Source organism: Panulirus ornatus, chromosome 25 (genome assembly GCF_036320965.1).
Source record: "Panulirus ornatus isolate Po-2019 chromosome 25, ASM3632096v1, whole genome shotgun sequence".
NCBI classification, from domain to species: domain Eukaryota; kingdom Metazoa; phylum Arthropoda; class Malacostraca; order Decapoda; family Palinuridae; genus Panulirus; species Panulirus ornatus.
Genome location: NC_092248.1, coordinates 10,873,436 through 10,888,262, shown reverse-complemented (window position 1 = coordinate 10,888,262; position 14,827 = coordinate 10,873,436). Strand labels below are relative to the sequence as shown.

The 14,827-nt window shown below is 44.2% G+C and overlaps 1 long non-coding RNA gene across 3 annotated transcripts in view; it reads left to right on the top strand.

The window, feature by feature from the left end:
• Nucleotides 1-14,827, top strand: part of LOC139757266 (uncharacterized) — a 191,374-nt gene that overhangs the window by 125,891 nt on the left and 50,656 nt on the right. For all 3 annotated transcript variants that reach the window (XR_011714558.1, XR_011714556.1, XR_011714557.1), the window contains exon 4: nucleotides 12,802-12,951. This is a non-coding gene — a long non-coding RNA (uncharacterized lncRNA). The remainder of the gene's footprint in view (nucleotides 1-12,801; nucleotides 12,952-14,827) is intronic.

Below are 14,827 nucleotides of genomic sequence, written 5' to 3'. Positions count from 1 at the left end.
AGCACCCGACAGACCACCACGTCCCCCACAGAATCCGACAGACCACCACGTCTCCCACAGCACCCGACAGACCACCACGTCCCCCACAGCACCCGACAGACCACCACGTCCCCCACAGCACCCGACAGATCATCACGTCCCCCACAGAATCCGACAGACCATCACGTCCCCCACAGATACAGCTGTGTCATATCGAGGAGTGACCAGACATATGCTTCCTCGCCTCATGTATACCTGGAGTATATGTTATATCTTCCGCCTGACTCCGAGTATGTCTGCCTCTAATGGCTATATCTGGTATCACTTAGGGACCACCTGAAACTGTCTCAAAAAACTAGAATACGATAGATGAATAGATATTGTAGAGACAAGATTTTATTTGCATAGGTCAATATAGATAAGTGAATAGATATTGGAGTGATAAACTTTATTGTATTAGAGATCTTTAGGAAGGCCTTCCTATGTTATGGCCTCTGGGAAAAGACCTGCTATGCTAAGTCGTCTGTCTATCTGTCTATCTATCCGTCCATCTTTGACTGTCTTTGTATCTATTTGTCTCTATGGATGTATCTCTTGATGTATCTGTCTATCAGTCTATATATCTATATGTGTATGTGTCTGTCTGTCTGTCTATCTATCTTTTACCAAGACCACTATTGACAGGTACACAGATCCATGATACACCTTTTGTGGGACTTAGTTTTGTTGACCTGAGGTCAGCAACCCTAGCCACATACACTGGCAAAGGGCAAGGGTCGCCCAGTACCCTTAAGGGCGTGATTTGCTGTCCACGGAAATGGATGGCTATGGCCCTGAGGTAGACACGCTACCCTGGGAAATGGATGGATATGGGGGGAATTATGGACACGGGTCTCATACTTGCAGTGGAATAATTGCATGTGATATGGACGTGCCGTGCTGTCGTTTAGACCATAAGGGTGGAATTAACACTATAATGGAGAGATTATCGTATCTTTATATCCTGGATAATTCCCTGCTATGGGGCTGTACAGAGGATGTCATAATTCGGCTATTTTTTTCATGTTTAATGTGAATATGATTGAAAATACATTTTACTGTGCATTACTGATTAAAAAGTATAATAATTTGTTAATGTACTGAATCACATGGCCATAGTCTTTTATTGAGTATATTGTTCCTGCCTAAAGCATAACTGTTCCATTTATGTAAGGATTTAATAATTGTATATATATATATATATATATATATATATATATATATATATATATATATATATATATATATATATATATATATATATATATATATATATATTTTGTGAAGTGCTAAGCCTTAGTATCTAGTGTCTGTTTCCCTTCTGCTAAAACTAGTATCTGTTTCACTTGTGCTAAAGCTAATGTCTCTTTTACTTCTGAAACTACTGTGTGTTTCACTTCTGCTGAAACTACTGTGTGTGTCCTCTCTTCTGAAACTAGTTTGTTTCGCTAGTGCTAAAACTAGCGTCTGTTTCCCCTCTAATGAAACTAGTTTGTTTCACTTGTATTGAAACTAGGGTCTGTTTCACTTCTGCTGAAATTAGTGTTTGTTTCTCATCAAGTAAATTTGGTTTAATTTGTATTTATGTCAATATTTGTTATTATTTCGAGTAATCAGTTGATGCGAATTACCAAATTTGTTAATTTATTTATCTATCTGATCTGTAATTCGTTACGCTGTCAACATACACAAAAAATATACCTTTAATATATACGTATATATATATATATATATATATATATATATATATATATATATATATATATATATATATATATATATATATATATATATATATACACAGTCATTAAACAGGAGTCCTTATATCCTGTGAAGGATGCTTTGGAGGGGTAAGGAGGAGGCTGCAGCAGATTCTTCACTCCTGCCACAGGACCGCGCTAGACTCGATCCCGAAATGTGATCAGGTACGACATTCCTTGCACGATGTGTTCGGACCCGTGCCCAGGTCGGCACTAGTTCTTCCGTCGCGTAAGACACAGTATGTTGTCGTCTGCGTCCAGATCTCTGGCCTCACACTTTACAGTCTAGATGATTAACATCGCCAGGTCGACCAGAGCGCCAGTAGTCCCCTGAGCATAGTCTTAATGTAGCAGTGACCACGTCTTTTAGTCTACTGGTCTTGACCTACTCACGTATACGCGTGTTTTACATGACACATTTCACTGTAAATGAAAATGGATTTACTAATGCGTGCTTCCACTCGTCTGCTCGCTTCAGGAGCGTCTGTTCCTCCCTGATTAAGAGAGTTTAAGCTTATAACAGCTCAGTATCTTGCCTCACAGTCACTCACACTTGCCCTTAGTGTCTGTGGCGTAGATGTTTTGACTGTCTGTATCACAAGCGCGCAGACTCTGTGCTACAGATGTACTTACCACCTACCCTAGGCGCCTGTAACATGGCAATATTGGATACCAGATCCATAGCTGTCTCTGACGCATGTAGTCCAGCTGTGTGATGTATGGTGATCAGGTGGTACCCAGGGACATGGGTTGGTGTACAGGTGGCACTTGGGCAGTGGGCATGTGGCATTGGGGGGTAGGGGTAGGTGGCACGTGGGTGACAGGCAGGTGGCACCGGGGCTGGGGCAGGTGGCACCGGGGCTGGGGCAGGTGGCACCGGGGCTGGGACAGGTGGCACCGGGGCTGGGGCAGGTGAAACCGGGGCCGGGGCAAGACAAAGCGGCACGGGGCCCGGCTCTCGCCTAACATATGTAAAACGTCGAGTCCAAAGTGGGAGTGTGCGAAGCTGGCGACAGTCTGCGGGAGGGGAGCACCTCCGCCTCCCTGGCCGTGGTGGTGTGGGCGGCCGCGTGCGGTCGCCCACAAGTTGTGTGGGTTGTGGTTGCGTGGGCGGCCCGATACAACCGGGTGTGAGGAGGATGGAACCAGTATGGTCGAGGCCGCTCCTGGTAGAGACCAGTATATACCCAGGTGTTGGGCAGGTTAGTACACACGCCGGTAGCGGTGATAGATATGACATTTTTTGAGCAAATATTTCTGTGCAGAAGGATTCCAGAACCTCTCGTCTCGTTCCACTCGGCGGGAAGCGGCCTCCGCAGGGCGCAGGGGATCGCAAGCTTCGAGACCGCACCAGCGACGCACGAGGACCGACGTGTGGGGGGAAAAACCCCCCCTTAACCAAATGTAGAGATCAGAGGAAATCACTGGAGATGAGATCATGTAAATAGGTGAGCGTTAAGTAAGGCAGACGCCGCGGGTTCGAACCCCCTCCACCCAGCCCCTCGGGCGGAGCGCGCCTCGCAGCCCCGCTGTCGTAAGTCAGGGAATGAAGTGCATTACCGACGCTAACCGAATTTCCCCGAAGAAATGTGCCCTATTCACTCTCGCTGCTCATTTCACTGCTATTTTTCCGAGCGGAGACACAGCACCGCCTTCCCGGACACCCTCCCTTCCCCCTTCTCAAACCCCCCAAGCCTTAGACCCCTTTCCAACCCCCGCCCCCCCGAGCCTTCGACTCCATTCCATCCCCCCCGGCCTTAGAATCTCACCAACCGTCCTCAAGCCTCAGCCTCAAAACTCCACCCTTTACCCTTAGACTACACCTCCCCCCACGCCTGCGGTTCAATCACCCCCCCTTGGCCTTAGACTTGGTCCACCCAGCCTTAGGTCGCCTTTCCTCCCCCCGCCCCGCAGCCTTTAGATCCTACCCCACAATCTTACATTCTACCTCCTCTCCTCCCCCCTTCCCGCAAGCCTTTGACCACTCCTTGGCCTTAGACTCGTCCCTGAACCCTTAGACTCCATCTACCTAGCCTCAGGCCCTAGCTGCCCCGGCCTTAGACTCTCCCCTATCCTTAGCCTCCACCATAGCTTGAGACCCCCCCACCTGCCTTGAACTTTCTCTGGTCTTAGACCTTCCCCCATCGCCTTAGACTCCACCCCACTCCCTATCTTAGACCCGCCCTTGCCCCAACTTTAGACTCCACCCCAAGCATTAAGACTCCACTCTCACCCTTCCCCCTTCCCTCCCTCCCCACCATCACCACCACCACAACCAACTCCTTCACGCCTCTCCCCCCCCCCCCCCCCCCCATCCCGGCAGATCCCGTCTGGAGAATATAACGTAAACAATTTGCTCGAGCGACGCGGACGTAATGCCTGATCAGGAGGCTGCTGGCGCCGCCCGCCGCCCGCCGCCGCCCAAGTCCCCGCCTGGCGCCGGGGACCTGCACTCCGGAATCGTGTCACCGTGAGTTCAGATGTATGGCCGGAAGCTCAGTATTGACTCTGTAAGTTCATATGTGTTGCTGCAAGTTCAATATCAGCACCGGAATTTCAGATGTATCGCCGAAAGATCAGATGAGTCACCATAAGTTCAGATATATCTCTGAAAGCTCAGATGAATCGCTGAAAGTTCAGATGAATCACCATAAGTTCAAATATATCGCCGATAGTTTCGATGAATCACCGTAAACTCAAACGTATCGCCGAAAGTTCAATCTTAACCACTTAAGTTCTCTTACGTTAATTCCTGACGTAACATACGTCACTCTGAGAAGTGCTGCACCACCACGTATCCTGTATGACGTAACGCACCGTCGAAAGCTCCGGTACGAGTGAACTGTACTATCGGTGCGGTACAACATCACCAGGTACCCTGTACTGACGTACAGTCGAAAGCTTCGATACAACAAGCTGCACAGCTGAGAACAGTATTAGAACGTGACCCTAAGTGACCCTAAGAATTATATATATAATTCATTATGTTGTTAAAAGGCCAAGGACAAATTTCGTCTCTCGGGACATTTAAATTCCATAAGTCCAGGAAATGCGACAGGTTTGTTGGAAGTCGACAGGAGTGTCAGGAGCTAGAGAGATGCGACATAATTATTGAAAGGCAGAAAGATTCGACAGGAACGTCATAGTTATGGACGCCTGATAAGATTGTCGGAAACCAGGGAGGTGCGACAGAATGGTCAAAGTTAGTAAGGTGCGACAGGAAAGGTGGTAGTCAGGGAGGTGCGACAGGAATGGTGGTAGTCAGGGAGGTGCGACAGGAAAGGTGGTACTCAGGGAGGTGCGACAGGAATGGTGGTAGTCAGGGAGGTGCGACAGGAATGGTGGTAGTCAGGGAGGTGCGACAGGAATGGTGGTAGTCAGGGAGGTGCGACAGGAATGGTGGTAGTCAGGGAGGTGCGACAGGAATGGTGGTAGTCAGGGAGGTGCGACAGGAATGGTGGTAGTCAGGGAGGTGCAAAAGGAATGTCTGTAGTCAGGGAGGCTTTACGAAAGTGTCGATATTGTCTCAGAATTTTCGTAAAATTCTAATTTTTTCTTCAGTTTTTCTGTTTTTGTTTTTAATGGTTTTGGTTAGATGTGTTTTTTGGTGGCCCACAGCTTCACTTTTCTTTATGAGGCCTGTTTTTTGGGGTGGTTTCGATTCAGTGTTTGTGAGATGTTTCGAATATATTTTTTTCTTACCTTTTGGTAACGTAAATTGGCGTGTTATTGTACCGGCTTTATTTTTTTCATTGTATATATATATATATATATATATATATATATATATATATATATATATATATATATATATACACACACACCGTTTATACTCGTCTATAATTCTGCCTCATGTATAGGTCGACCCTTGATTATTGGCCAAGAAATCATCGATTTATGATGTGCCTCGTGTAATGGTCGACCCAAGTTTTTGAGGGGAAATGGAACAACAAATTATGGTAATAAAGCACCATATTCTATGGCATATAAAACTCAGTTCAGAAAATCCTCATGAAAAACACTGTACTTCCTATAAACTGAGGTTCGCTGAGCCTGAAACACCGAGCGCCGAAGGCAAATTGTTTACCATTTATTATTACGGCACTTTACACTGAAACGCGGGTAGTTTCAGCAAAAATATTGTGTATTTCCATCCAAGTATTATTCAGGTCAGTTAGGATAGAACGTTATTGTAATGCAGCAGTTTTTTTATTTGCTGAAAATCATTCGAAAAGCGATTACGGTAACTTCTTTTCAAAAACGAAAGAGACCAAAAGTCGTGTCTTCGTCATGACTTTATCCTAGTTTCCAGTGTAACATGTACGTCATTTCAGCTAAAATGATACATTTCCGTGAATGCATTATGTCAAGCACAGTATGAATAGAATTTCATTGTAATATAACAGTATTTTAACGAAAAACTAAAAACAAAAACGAGTAGCATCTCTCGAACATCGGAAGGTTAGATGAAGTCTTTCGTTTTCATGTCATTTGTTCTATTTTTACATTGAAATACGTCACGTTTCAACAAAGCTACTATTTATTTTTGAGAATATACTCATTCAGGCACAGTTAGATTACCATATACTTGTGATGTAACAGTTTTTTAACTGAAAGCAATTCGAAAAACACGTACCGCTTATTTGATACGGCAGAGCCCTTTGGCTTTGCATAGGCCCTTCCGTAGCAGCCTTTAGTATTACCGTACGTTGAAGTTTTTGTTCTTGCTCTTATTGTCTTGCTTCTTATTTTCTAGATATATGACGTTTGTATGTAATACAATATTACCGTACTTTGGATTTGCAAGTATTCATTTTTGAAAATACACAAGACACCAAACAGATAGGGACACTTATAAATTTGATTACTGGCAGGATGCCATTAGAACCAGTTCACCCTGCCAACAGTGTTTCAGGTCAGACACAGCATTTTTTCCCTACATTTTTGGTGTCTCCATTTGTTTTGTATTTTTCCGTGGGTTTTGCACAACATTTCCTGCTATGGTAAACTGTTTTACCTATAGTGTTGTAAAACAGTTTGGGGAAATAGATACCTGGTAACTCAACATTCTAAACGGAAAATCTAGAAACTGGCAACTGTGTGTATATGACCTGACTCACGTCATCACGAGTGACCTACGTGTAACGGCTTGTTCAGATCGTGTCTTGTTATAGTGTAGACGTGCTTGACCCATATTCCCCTCAGCATGGATTTAAGAAGAAACAAGTTCACAGCAAAGTTCAAGCTCCGAGTGATGAGTATGCAGAACAGAGTAACAACTGTGCAGCAGTAAGGGAACTTAAGCTATCCGAATTTTTTTTTTTTTTTCTTCTTTTAGAGAGACTGGAGAAAGCTCTCTGCACAACTTAAGCATGAGCTGAAAACCAAATGTGCTAACAGAGGAAAGTGTAACAAGTGGCCACAGGTGGAAGTTGAAGTGGCAAAATATGTCAGTGAAAACCGACAGAGTGGATGTGGTGTTTCCCGGAGATCAGTTCGAATCTTTGCGTTGAAATTAGCAAGGAAATTAGGCAACACAGATCTTAAGGCGGGCCATTGTTAGTGTGCAAGATTTATGAGGAGAAATTTGTATTAAGATGGAGAACGAAAATACCACAGCGTCTACCACAAGAACTTCATGACAAGGTAAATATTTTTCATGTCTGAAGCGAAAAGTTGCTCCAAGCCCTTCCCATCATGCGCGGATTTCAACCAAACGAAACTTTTACCCATGTATAGGTCGAACCCCTTTTTCTCTTTTTCTCTTTTTCATCAGAATTACACATGTAGACTAAAGACGTTATATCTGTGCTAGCCAACATACATTCCTGGTTCTTTGGATGTAGGATCCCTTTGTTCTCCTCATGACGGACATCATCTGGTTGATGACCTTTGACACGTGAGCCATGAACCCTGGGAATTAGCTAATTATTGCCAAGCCAGGGAATCTCTGGCCCAGTGACCACCTTCCCGAGCCTCCCCAAGTGCCATAGAACTGTTTCTATCATACAACTGTTTAGATTTCAGTTTTTTTGTTCCTCAGTCACATCTCATGACAGTTTATTCCATCCAGTTACTCGTCTTATAATGCAAAAGTTCTTCTTTACGTCTTTTCTAACAAGTTTCTTTCTCAATATCTGGTTTTGTCCTCTGGTTAATCAGTCTCTGCATCTTCCGAAGAACAGTTTAATGTCAATATCATCATGCTAGTTTAAGAAACTTCTTTTTTCCATGGTGGGCAAATGTAAGGCCTCTAATCTGACCCTATAATACAGTTCTCCCTATACCATCTTTCTTTCCATCTGGACCATTTCGCGAATTCTTTGTGCCTTATTAAGCTCGGTGCTTAAGCTTCAGAAGTATATTCTAGTCTTGACCTTACGTAGGATGTGAACAGCTTCCTGAGTACTTACTCGTAAAGAAATTTGAATGCTATTCTAATGTTTCCCAGAAGAGAGTTTGCCTCCTTTGCTAATCTCGTAACATGGGACTCTGGCGACGGGTTAGGGACGAAGTCAAAATCCAAAGTCCCTCAGGCATTCTATTTTCTTCTCACGGCTCTTTTTTTTTTTTTTTGTGGTTGTGTTTACTAACTATTTGTTATTACCATGTTCGTGCATACGGGAGAGGAGCTTTACATTCGTATATCTCTTGTCTTATATCCGTGTATATCTGTCACTTATTTTCTTTAATTTCCCAGTTTAGCACTTCGTTACCCGTGATTTAGCTTGTCTTACGAATCCCCACGAATCAGCATCTCTGTTTCTGAACTATCTTTTTCTCACGAGCTGAGATATCTTTGTTTTTTATCTTTTTCACATAATGGTTCTGGAGAGGAGCAGATTACGATGGAGCGCAGGTTAATTAAGCTGTAGTGAGTCATTAAGCTTGTAAGCTTATCTTCTCCATCGCAGATAATGATGAATGATGGTCTTCCTCAGGTGTCAGATCCTGGTGGGTTTAATGAGATAGGAAGGTTGATAGTGGATGTTGGGTTAACGAGAGGTACGTTGGCATTGGCTGGTGGTTCAACGAGACGAACGATGGCGGGTGGTTTAGCGAGGCAGGGTAGTTGATAGTGACTGGTGGTTCAACGAGTTAGGCTTGTTAATAGTGGCTGGTGGTTTTAAAGAGGCACAGACGTAAATAGTAACTGGCTGGTGGTTAAATGAAACGAACATTTATAGTGGCTGGTGGTTTAATAAGACGAATGTTTGTAGGGGCTGGTGGTTTAACGACACAGTGACATTGATGATGGCTCTAGTAGTTCAACGAGCGACTATGACTACTGGTGTCCATCGACTGTATTGATGGTTTCTACGTCACCAAAGGCGGGTATCTACTGACGTAGTTGAGAACTGTCCTTGCTGGTATACACTACAGCTTGCCTCCTGTACTGTTCATTAACGTTAGATATATAATGTGTACAATATACATATATATATATATATATATATATATATATATATATATATATATATATATATATATATATATATATATATATAGACCCAAAATTAACTGTCTGTTTAACTTTCCACCTGGAGACATTCTGTAGCTGGTGTCTGTATAATTGCCCTAGTATGCTCTGTAGTTCTTCTCTGTGTAGCTGCCTTTTGAAGCCACTTGTTGAAGACGTGAAGTGATGGGTAGAGGCTGATTCGACTCGCAAATATTGATACACAATGCCTAAAGAACCTGCGACCAAATTCTCTTGATATCCAGAAAATCACTTTATGGATGTGATTGTGTTTAGGTATTGCGGACGTAACTCCATCTTCGTCCGTATGTACAAACAGTGTTCCACCTCTTCCTTACACACACACACACACACACACACACACACACACACACACACACACACACACACACACACACACACACACACACACGACCTTTCCAAGCCTCCAATTTGTAACGTTAGCGACCACCAGTTTCCGCTCCTTGGCCACGCCCTAGCTTGCTTGCAAACCCTATTAGCAGGGCGGCCTTTCATGGGCTCCAGGTCAAAGGGGAGGCCAGAGGGCGGATCGAGGACCATCACACGGTACACTTGACGCCCTGGTCACTCCTCCTACGGGGCCTTCTGCAGGAGGGGCCGCGAATTGTGGGGTACGACGTCTGGCGAGCGGTCCTGGGGCTTGAAGACAATTTTCCGCGCTTTTCCTCCGGTAGGGGACCGCTACGGAAGACACCGGGGCGCTTCCCAGGCGTCCGCTGATGGAGGATCTGGAAGCAGTTGAGGCCTCAGCCAGGTGAGGGTAGGGAGAGCCGGGGTTTTTAGGGGTTCCTGGAAACACCATCGGCTGGTCTGTTGGGACCTTGTATCAAGCGTCTCCAGCAGTGAATTCTGGAAACGTTGGGCATTCGTATGACGGAGCTTTCGCATGAAATCCTCTCGGCTTTTCGAAGCGCTTACCTGTGTTCTGTTGATGCATCGCATGAAGTCTTTCCAGCGGACTAAGCTGGCCTGTTGGTGCTTCACATTAAACATTTCCAGTTTGTGGTTCCAGGAGGCTCATTGAGTCGTCGCACTGGAGCGACACACACACACAAAAAAAATTTCCAGTAAGGTTTCCAGGAATAGCTCTGGCCTGTCATGTTTGAACTTTCTACCTAACCTTTCCAGTAGAGACACCTGGAAGAGCTATGGGCCGTCTTGCTACAACTCTGCATTTCACTTTCCCAGTGGTTCCCCTGCTTTGCGAAACAACCCCCGAGCTGTTTGGGCCCCCGTGTATCTCTGTAGCTTCCCCTACGTATGTATGTATGTATGTATGTATGTATGTATGTATGTAGCCACTGCCGAGGGCAGAACCAGTCGCCAGAAAAACTGGAATCTCCGACCTTCTAACAGGATGTGTGTGGTGCGCGTTCTAGCAAATCTCTTTTGGTAATGTTGACATCCGGCCGAGCTCGAGACTGGAACGCATCTCCCCAAGTGCCAGCGAATGTGCCCGTGGACACCAACAGTAAACGAGGACAAGCATAGTTTGGAAATTAGTGTAGCCAGAACCAATGTGTGTAGTTATATGTATATACGTGAGTGTAGTAAGGGCGAGCAACGGTCGCTTGTGGTTCTGTTGTGTTATTTGTACGCATTTTATATGCCATTTGCGGTTGGCGTCTCCCCCCCACATCTCCCCCTACCCGCCTGCCAGGAACGGCCCAAATAGGATTTATCAGTCGTGTGGCCGCTGGATGAGACGCGGATTGACTGATATTTTATTGTTTTTACTTGTTTCCTGTACGGTTCCGGCTGACCACAACCTCCCGGCAGGTTTTTTGGGAATATATATATATATATATATGTATATATATATATATATATATATATATATATATATATATATATATATATATATATATATATATATATATATATATATATAAGTACCTAAGATTACTATTGTCCTGGAGAGCTAAACTTTCTAGTTACGTTGCACGATCACACCTTCACCAGGAGTGTGCTGCATTAGATATCAACACTGTGCAAAGTCATGATCCCATCCATTGACATTTTGTAGTTTGCTTTCCCACCTAATTTTGATTGAGAATACGGGTTAGATAGAAGAGGTGAATATAAAAGACGTCATACTATCTTAAACGACGGAATATTTCCAAACAGAAATAAGGCCGAAGTAGCACTTATCACTATGAAATCTGTGTTTCATCTAGGAGGACCAGTCACTGAGGAAAAATGAAACATGAAAATGTTTTTAAGATTATGTGTTTGAAATGAAAAGAACAACAAAAATAATCTGAGAATCTTCGAGGAAGTTGGATAACTGTCTTTTAAAAAGGTTCAGGTGGTCGGTGTTAGGGGAGACATGGGAGGGGTAAAGAATTCCAAAGCATAGCGGTGTAGGGAAAGAAACAGACACCACAACGGTTCACGCTTGAGTTGCCATCGGCCTCACAGTAATCGTGTGATGCAGTGGCTTGCCCACATTGAGTCGCCTAGGTATTGGTGGGGCCAGGCATGCAGTCAGTTCTCAGCAACAGAAGCCAATGTAATATGTGAAGAAGAGGGAAGGGGAAGTAACACTGCGGATAAACACCAGTGGGTCAAGTTTTCAAGTTAATCTGATAAGTCGGATTTATTTAGACCCGACTCCCAGGTTCGTCAAGGCAGACTTAGCCATCTGAGTAATAGGGAGTTCCTAAATTGATAGTTGTTACGGTGATACGAAGTGGAACTACTTCCCTTCCTCTTCCCCCCTCCACTCCCTCCTTCAGGAGCAACAGCCTGTACCTTGAGAGATGCGCTCACTACTGCTTTGCCCCTGCAGATGGACTCGGTACGTGTACCCTTCAGGCGGACTGAAGAACGATACATCCCTGACCCGGTCCCTCCCCAGGTCTCAGTACACACACACACACACACACACACACACACACACACGTTGGATCCCGACCTCCTTATCCATCAGAAGCAAAACATATTCCACGGACCTTTTTTGTTTCTCTGACGGGAAATTCATCTCAAAACATAAACACACGGCCATGGAAGTTGACCGAAAATTTCAAGTATAAACTTTAAAAAACCTATTGTTCCAGGAGGAGTCTGAACGCAGGGTGGCCTTCAAGTCAGAGTGTTGCGAACGCGACTGTCAATTACATATAAGATGGCGGGTCTGGGGAGGATGTTATAAGTCAGTGCGCCTCTGTCTGATTTGCTTACGACTCGTCCTTTGTGCTGCCTTTTAGCAGTGCGGCTCCCAATTTAGGGTGAGGCAGTACTAGTCTGCTGCCGGAGTCATGGCTGTTTTTCCTTCCTTCTTTCTCTGGCGTCTAACGTCATTCCGTCATTGGATTACTTCTCTTATCCTTGAGCATTCGTAATCGTACTCATATGACATTTTCTGTTTCTTTTATAAGATGCTTATCTTTAGGAAGTGAGACATGGCATTATGTATGCATTAGGTATGATCTAAATGATTTGTGTATGTTTGCGTGTTAATGATCATGTGTGTGTGTGTGTCTGTATTTGTGTGTTGCTGACAATGGCTTCGTTTTGCAGAACTTCGCTGAAGACGAACCCTTGGAGAATCCCTCATCAGCAAGGGCAAGTAAGGCCCTGAGAGACGGTATCAGGGCTGGGGTTAAGCCCTTTAAAGTTTCAGGATGCGATGAACATTGAGAAACACATCACAGAGCATAAATGTTTCAGGTAAAGTATAAGTAAAAATGTTTTTTTAAGGGTTTTGAATGATAAGGTAAATCCTAATATTTCTGTCATTTATGAATATTTAGATTTAGACTTAGATACATATTGGGACGTCTGTCTTTCAACTGATAGAATATAGGATTTAAGCTCATCTTAGAAGCAAATCCTTCACATAACAATATGTGGGAAAATTTGCACACAACATACAGGAAAGGGAAAACTTAACACACATACATTCACTACTTCGAAATTTTAGCATTTTTGAAAACGTAAATCTGCATTGATTATGAGGAAGGTGAGTTCAGTATCTTGTGAAATAAATAAGAACTTATTTCACTACATTTGAGACACATATCATCTGTAAATGTTTTACGTATTCCTTGAGCTTGATGTTGAAAATAGCTTGTAAAAAGGTGTAAATCCTTTCTTTCCAGATGTAGCGACAGCCTTAGAGAATATTATGCTCAGAGAAATTTAATAACAGGGACAGATCTAACGAAATCTTTTCACATTCTTACACCAGAATTCTACAATTTTCTAGTCCATGTGTGTCTCACGGCACAGCACCACGACGCTTGAGCACGACGGCACGACCTAGCTAGGGTCGTTTCGTCGTGCCCAGGGAGTTACAGGATGTGTGGACCGAGGACAAACAAGCAAGCAACGTTGTTGCAAATTGATGAATATAAATGAAAAAAAAGGGAAACCATGAAAGAATAGATAGTAAACTATTATAAAGAATTGATGTGTGTTTTTTTTATTTACACACACACACACGTAAGGTAAACCCAGCCAGGGCCGCCCAGTCTGTGTTTGAGGCTACCGGGGTAAAACCATGGCCGAGTTTACCGAGTTTACAGACATTGGGTGAAGTTCGCCAGCGTTTAAGACAAACTACTTGGAGAGTCTGGACCCCAGGTAATAGCCATTTATTCGCAAAGCCAAGAATACTCTCGAGAGCCTTTTTATTCAGTTTCAAATGTCTTATTTTCCATAGAGAATTTGCATCTGTTCATAATTCATAAATACGAGTAGAATGATGAGAAGTTTAGTTTACATAGCGAGTCGAATAGCAGTTTAAGAAACGCCTGTAATAGGGACTTTTAAGTTATCAATTGCCACAAATTAATCTTTTTTATCAAACCGCCGTTTATATCTGTGCTATAACCGATGAGATCGACGATACCTGGTCGAGATTGCGATACCCACATAGCAACGATTCCCATCCCGACCGAGAGGAAGCCGGTAATTACGATACCCAGTTGTAACAATCACCAAAAGGTATTTCGATAGCTTTCCAGGCTGCGATATCCACTATGGGACTGGTATATACGGCGATTGCAACACCCTCCTGGGCAACTGTGATATCGCAAGCTGTGCGATAGCCAGTCGGAGTACACTAGTACAGCTGAATATTGCGATAGTCAGCCACAGGCTACAGTAGCCCTCCCGGACCCCTCTATCGCGATACCCAACCTGGATATCGCGTTAACATGGCGCCCTGGACGATAGCTCCCAGGATTGTGGAGAACTTCTGACCTCTCTCTCTCTCTCTCTCTCTCTCTCTCTCTCTCTCTCTCTCTCTCTCTCTCTCTCTCTCTCTCTCTCTCTCCCCGATACACATGTACCTTCACGTGTGACTTGTCTTTCAGAAACATGTTTCACGTTACCCATGGGCCCCTCCAAGGATACTATGCGTCTCGCCCTCGCATGACCCTCTGCCGAAACACGTTTCACCTGGCCCTCTAACAGAAATATAACCTCACCATTCACCCATCTTCTCACTCCCTCCCTCCCCTCCTCCCTCATAAAACATGCTTCGCGTTTCACATGTCCTGGAGAAACACCGCCCACCGCAAGTGTCATACGGTGGGTGACC